This window comes from Protobothrops mucrosquamatus, unplaced genomic scaffold (genome assembly GCF_001527695.2).
Source record: "Protobothrops mucrosquamatus isolate PMUCROS unplaced genomic scaffold, P.Mucros_1.0 scaffold_217, whole genome shotgun sequence".
Lineage (NCBI taxonomy): Eukaryota > Metazoa > Chordata > Lepidosauria > Squamata > Viperidae > Protobothrops > Protobothrops mucrosquamatus.
The window spans coordinates 1,763,402-1,769,616 of record NW_015386293.1 but is presented as its reverse complement, the minus strand read 5'-3'; the positions used below and the strand labels follow the sequence as shown (position 1 = coordinate 1,769,616).

The window sequence follows — 6,215 nt, the reverse complement described above, 5'->3', positions numbered from 1 at the left end:
TCTGCTGCTTCAACCCACTTCTTTGTGGTTCCTTTTGCAAATCTTCCTCAACTCTGGTTAATTCTTCTTCTAACTGTCTTAATCGTTGTGTTTTAATTTTGTTTTCCCTGGCCATATAGGAAATTGCCACACCTCTCATATACGCTTTGGCAGTATCCCATAAGTTTTGGCAGTTCGTGTCCTCCTTTTTATTTGTCTCGAAAAACAGGCCCATTTGATTTTCCAAATTCAATTTAAATTCCTTATGTTTAAGAATTGCCCTTTTCAAAGTCCATCTCCCCATTCTTTTCTGCCCTTTCCATCTAATTCTAATTGGGTTATGGTCGGCCCAGGAGTTTGTGTCGATTACTACCTCCTCTACCTCTAAATTTAAACCTGCTGACATCCACACCATGTCAATTCTGGACCATGACTGGTGCCGTCCAGAATAAAATGTAAACTGTTGTTTCCCTGGGTTCCTCTCTCTCCAAATATCCTGAATATTAAGCTCATTAACCATTTTTAAGAATGTATCAGGTATTGTACTTCTAATTCTTTTTCTATTATTTCCACATTTATAATCTAGGCATCTATCCATAATTGCATTGTAGTCTCCCATTATACATATGTTGTCGTATTCCAATTGGATAATAATATTATGTAGTTCTTTATAAAATTGTTTCTGCCCCTCATTCGGAGCATAGATTCCCACTAGAAGGATTTTCATTTTATTCAAAATTATTTCCACAATTAAGATTCTGCCCTCTTCATCTTTATAAATTTGCTTTGCTGAGATTTCTTGCTTAATATATACTACCACTCCTCCTTTCTTATATTGTGACAGTGCCGCAAACATATTCCCCAATTTAGGGCAGTTCAATAGATATTGATATTGTTTTTTTATATGGACTTCTTGCAACATAATTATATCTAAGTTCATCTTATACAATTTATTCAAAACCTTTTTCCTTTTTATTGGAGAGTTGAGACCATTAACATTGATGGATATGGATTCAACACCTTTTTTCTCCTCCTTATCTATGTTTAGATCTAGTTATTATTGGCGGCCTAGACTCTTGAGGTTGTAAATCTTTTTCTTTTTCCTCCATCAATCTTGTCGGTCTGGCTTCTTTAATTTCTTTGGGTCTATCCTCATCATGCTTCCCTTCGTTTTTGCCATTGTCCATATCCTCTCTAGTATCAACCCGCTTTCTTTCCACAGCCTGAACTGATGTTTCCCTTTCCTGTCTCACCTCTCCCTCAGTTAGATCTTCCTCACTACCAAAATTCTCCCTATAAACTCCTCTGCCTTCTCCACTGAGTCTAAACGGAACCTTTTCTCCTGCCATGTGACAAGAATCCCTTCTGGTGTCAGCCATCTAAAATTGACATTTTTTCTCGTCAATTTAGTAGTTATTTTTTGGTAAGGTCTTCTCAGGTCCCTCACTCTCTTCGGTATCTGTTTGAGAACAATCAATTGTCACCCTCGGTACTCCAGTGCCTCATCTCTAGCCCGGAATAATATTTCATCTCTAACTGATTTTTTAGTGAATTTAACATGTACTTCTCTAGGAAGATTATTCCGTCTTGCGTAATTTGTATGTATTCTAAAAGTCTCATCCATTTCACTGGCCATTTCTTCTCTACTGGACCCCAATGTCCCCGCTAGTATATCCGCCATTGTTGTAGGAAGGTCTTCACCTTTCACCTCACATACGTTTTGAAATTGTAGATATTGGGCAGCTTTGTCAAGTTCAAGAGAAATTACTGTAGATTCTAGTTCTTTATTCGGCTGAACTAGTCTTTCATTCATTTCATCCACCCTTCGCTCTTCTCTATCCAGTTTTGGTCACCACGATATAAAAAAGATGTTGAGACTCTAGAAAGAGTACAGAGAAGAGCAACAAAGATGATTAGGGGACTGGAGGCTAAAACATATAAGGAATGGTTGCTGGAATTGGATATGTCTAGTTTAACGAAGAGAAGGACGAGGGGGGACATAGTAGTGTTCCAATATCTCGGGCTGCCACAAAGAAGAGGGAGTCAAGCTATTTTCCAAAGCGCCTGAAGGCAGGACAAGAAGCAACGGGTAGAAACTAACCAAAGCGAGAAGCAACCTAAACTAAGGAGAAACTTCCTGACAGAACAATTAACCAGTGGAACAACCTGCCTCCAGAAGCGGTGAATGCTTCAACACTGGAAGTTTTTAAGAAGAAACTGGACAGCCATTTGTCCGAAATGGTATAGGGTTACCTGCCTGAGCAAAGGGTTGGACGATGACCTCCAGGGTCCCTTCCAACTTTATTATTATTATTATTAGTTGCCTTAGTTTGTCAGGCTCCAAAAGTATAATTTAGCCGAAAATATCCATTGAGTTTCTATAGCTAAGAGTAAATTTGAATTTGGGTCTCCTCTGTTGTTGCCCAACATTTTAACTGTTACGTAGTATTATGTCTCCAGGAAGTTTGAACTGTATTCTTCAAAAATTAATAAATTGTTAAGTTATTTGAAACATAGATTACCAAAAATGTAGTTTTCTGACTATAGAGAGTTGGTCCCAATACACAGCTTCTTTGATATGCATTTCTTCAACCATTTGTATTATGGGTATTACCTGAACTTAATGGTGTCTTGATGCTTGATTAGTTAGTTAGTAAAATCCAGAACACATAACTGTTGTCTCATATCTATATAGGTTAGTTGTCTCATATCTATATAGGCAGAAGTGTCTACTCGAGATCTTTTGGAAAAGACTTCATTCAGATTTGCTGCAGTGCAAAAATATATAAATTTTATGTTGTTTTGTTATTGTTACTTGTTTTGATTAGATTATATGGACAAACCTTTGGAAAAGCCATTGAAACTGGTGCTGAAAGTTGGAGGCAGTGAAGTGACTGAGCTTTCAGGATCAGGACATGATTCCAGTTATTATGATGACCGATCAGATCATGAAAGAGAGCGACATAAGGAAAAGAAAAAGAAAAAGAAAAAAAAATCAGAGAAAGAGAAAGAAAAGCATCTTGATGAGGAGGAAAGGCGGAAGAGAAAGGTAAACAGAGCAATTTCAAGTAATACATGTTGTGTTGCACTTTTAAATATGTTTAAACACTGTCATCAAATCATATAACTGGAATGATCCATTTTGTCCTACAGGGATATAATCTGTATGTCAGACCTGCCCCAATCTGGTCCCTTAGGAAAGAAAGATTCTCAACTCCATTAGGTTGAAGCAAAAGCTTCTTTTACTAAGGAAGTTGGTTGCAGTAAAGTCAGGCTAGCTCTAAGGTTTTCCCACATGAAAAAAATACAAAAAAGATTATCTTCTACCCTTCCCCCTGTTACCAATCTGTGCTTCACCAATCAGAGCACAATCATATTGACCATTTGTCCCATACTCCCCCCTCCAGTCTTTGATGGCAAGAACTGGCAGGACCTGACATTCTGCCCTGCTGGACAGGTATGTTAGTCCGGCAAAGGAAGAGAAGAGGGGAAGGAAAGACACAGAATGTTTCATCATTAGTAATTGGTTCAGTGGGGTTTGTCATGGAATCTCTTAAGCAATCTGGAGGCTTTAATATGTTTGGAATCAACCCATTCAGTCTCTGAGGGAGGAAAATCTTTCCATGCTACCAGATATTGGTTTTTTCCCACTACACAAGAGTCCAAAATGTCTCTGACTTCAAAGTGTTGTTCTCCCTCAATCATGATAGGATCAGGAGCTGGTTGCAACTTTGGACGCAGGGAAGTGACCTCCGGTTTCAAAAGACTGCTATGAAATATGGGATGTATGCATTTGAGCATTTTTATAGTTAAAGTTCCACGATCACTGGGTAAATAATTCTTTTTATGGGGAAAGGTGCAACGTATTTGGCACCATTTTTTTGGATGGTTGTCTAGACTGGAAGAACTTAGTAGACAGATAGGCCTTATCTCCCAGTTTAAGTCCTTAAGCTTTGTGCACTTTTTATCGGCTTGCCTTTTGTATGGTTTTCTGGCTTTCTCCAAAACCTTTCTCACCACTGGCCAGGTGGTTTGTAATTGGGCACCCATTCCTGCAGTGATACAATCGATGGGGTGGCCTGAGGCAATTTGGGGATAGATACAAAGTTTTGTCCCATGGCCACTTTAAATGGAGTGAACCCGAAACTACTGTGTATTGAGTTATTGTAAGCGACTTCCGTGAAAGGGAGAAGGTCCATCCAATTGTCCCGCTGGTAATTAATATAGCATCTGAGGTACTGCTCCAAGATCCCATTGGTACGTTCACAGCCATCATTAGTAGCTGGATGATATGAGGAGTTGAACCCCTGAGAAGTCCCCAAAAGTTTTAGGAACTCTTGCCAAAATTGCAAAGTGAATTGGACTCTGCGATCTGAGCTGATCCACTCTGGAATGCCATTTAACCAATAAACGATAAAAGTTTAGCAAAAGTGCATGCGGAAGAGATTTTATGGCAGGGAACAAAATTCACCTGCTTGGAAAATAAGTTGGTTATCACCCAAATTACTGTGTTCCCGGAACTTTCGGGCAGTTCTACTATAAAGTCCATTGATATCGATTTCCATGGAGCTTTTGGTTCTGCTACGGATTGGAGGACTCCCAGTGTCTCCCTCTCCTGGCAGAAGCACAGGTAGGGCAGCTGGTTACATAGCTTTCTATGTCCTTTTTGAGGGATGGCCATCAAAATTGCTGCTTGATTAGGTGCAGGGTTTTTACGAACCCGAAATGCCTGCCAATTTTGAATCATGGCTCTGTTGTAGGATCAACAACTGATGGCTTTCTGGGATGTACAGTTTGGCCCCCACCCAAGCTAGACCATCCTGCAGTGTACATTCATTCTTATGCACCTTCTACCATTTTAACTCTTAAGGCGTTCTTTAGATCATCAGCTAGTTGGGCTTTCGCTTTTGCCTTCACTCGGGTGGTGACTATTTGCCTGGAGGGGATGCCTTAGTTACCTCTGGCTTTGAACTATTGTATTGTGGCAGTCTGGATAGAGCATCTGCTAGCTAGTTCTTTTCCCATGGAAGATATTGTAATGTGAAGTTAAATTGGTTAAAGTAGTGAGCCCACTGGACCTGTTTCAGCGATAGTCTCTGGGTTTCTGAAGGCTTCTAAGTTCTTATGGTCAGTCCAGATTTTAAATAGGGTTTTCCCCCTTCTAGGAAATGCCTCCAAGTTAGGAGCACCCATCGTAGAGCATAGGCTTCTTTCTCCCAAATTGCCCATCTCTATTCTGTTTCATTTAATTTCTTAGAAGTATATGCACATGGCTGTAGGATCCTTGCTCGTTTTCTTGCAGAAGTGACATCCTTGCTCGTTTTCTTTGCCTACTGTGACATCACTGGCGTCCACCTGGATGACGAAAGGTGCATTGGGGTCTGGGTATTTCAGCACTGATTCCGTTGCTTAAGTTTCTCAAATGCAGCTTGGCATTCTATTGACCATTTAAATAGCTGATTGGGATTGGGTTTTCCCTCCCCCTTTGTCTTTAGCAGGTTGGTGATGGGGAGGGCTAACTGGGCGAATATATATATAGGGTAGGGTTGGAATTGGGGTTAGGATTTTTTAAAATAACATTCTTAATATTTAGCAAACAGCATGTTGTCTGGGTACTTGTATTTAAAAAGAAAAAAACAATGAGTAGTAACTAATTATCATAAACAATACATTAATTAATTGCTTGATAGTCTTCTTACTAGTGTATATTCAGTGTTACATGTCACATTCCTTTCTCTCTAACTCGTTTTTCTAGCCATTGATAAAAAATAATCCATGTTTTAAAATACACTGAGTCTTCTTTCTCTTTTATCTTTAAAGTCAATCTATCCATTTCTGCACATTCTAAAATTTTCTTAATTAATTCTTCTTCAGTTAGTAAATTTTCATTTTCTCCAGCATGAGGGATGGATAATCCACATGATTATCTTGCCACGCCTCCCTCTGGGCGTGCCTTCCCCAGTTTTTTGTCTTAGTTCTCAGCTTAGCAGACGTGTTTTTCTTTGCTCCGCAAGGCTCCAGACTAGGCCTAATAGCCTTTTTTTTACTTTTTTCCATCTTATCTTTCTGATTCTCTTGACTCTTTAATTTTCCTTTCTGACCTCTCCGAGTCAAGTTGCGATTCCTCCCTTCTTCGGTGAGGGATCGCTGTGCCTGCCGCCCCCCCGGTGCCTTCGGCAAGGGAAATTGCAGGCCCCATCCAGGGAGATCACCGGAGGGCGATTCCACTTCGTTCC

General features: G+C 39.9%; 1 long non-coding RNA gene across 1 annotated transcript in view; it reads left to right on the top strand.

Moving 5' to 3' along the window:
* The window catches only part of LOC107298513, a 29,603-nt gene extending 26,574 nt beyond the window's left edge, over nucleotides 1-3,029 (top strand). The window contains exon 2 of the long non-coding RNA XR_001549157.1: nucleotides 2,808-3,029. This is a non-coding gene — a long non-coding RNA (uncharacterized LOC107298513). The remainder of the gene's footprint in view (nucleotides 1-2,807) is intronic.
* The last annotated feature ends 3,186 nt before the right edge of the window (nucleotides 3,030-6,215 follow it).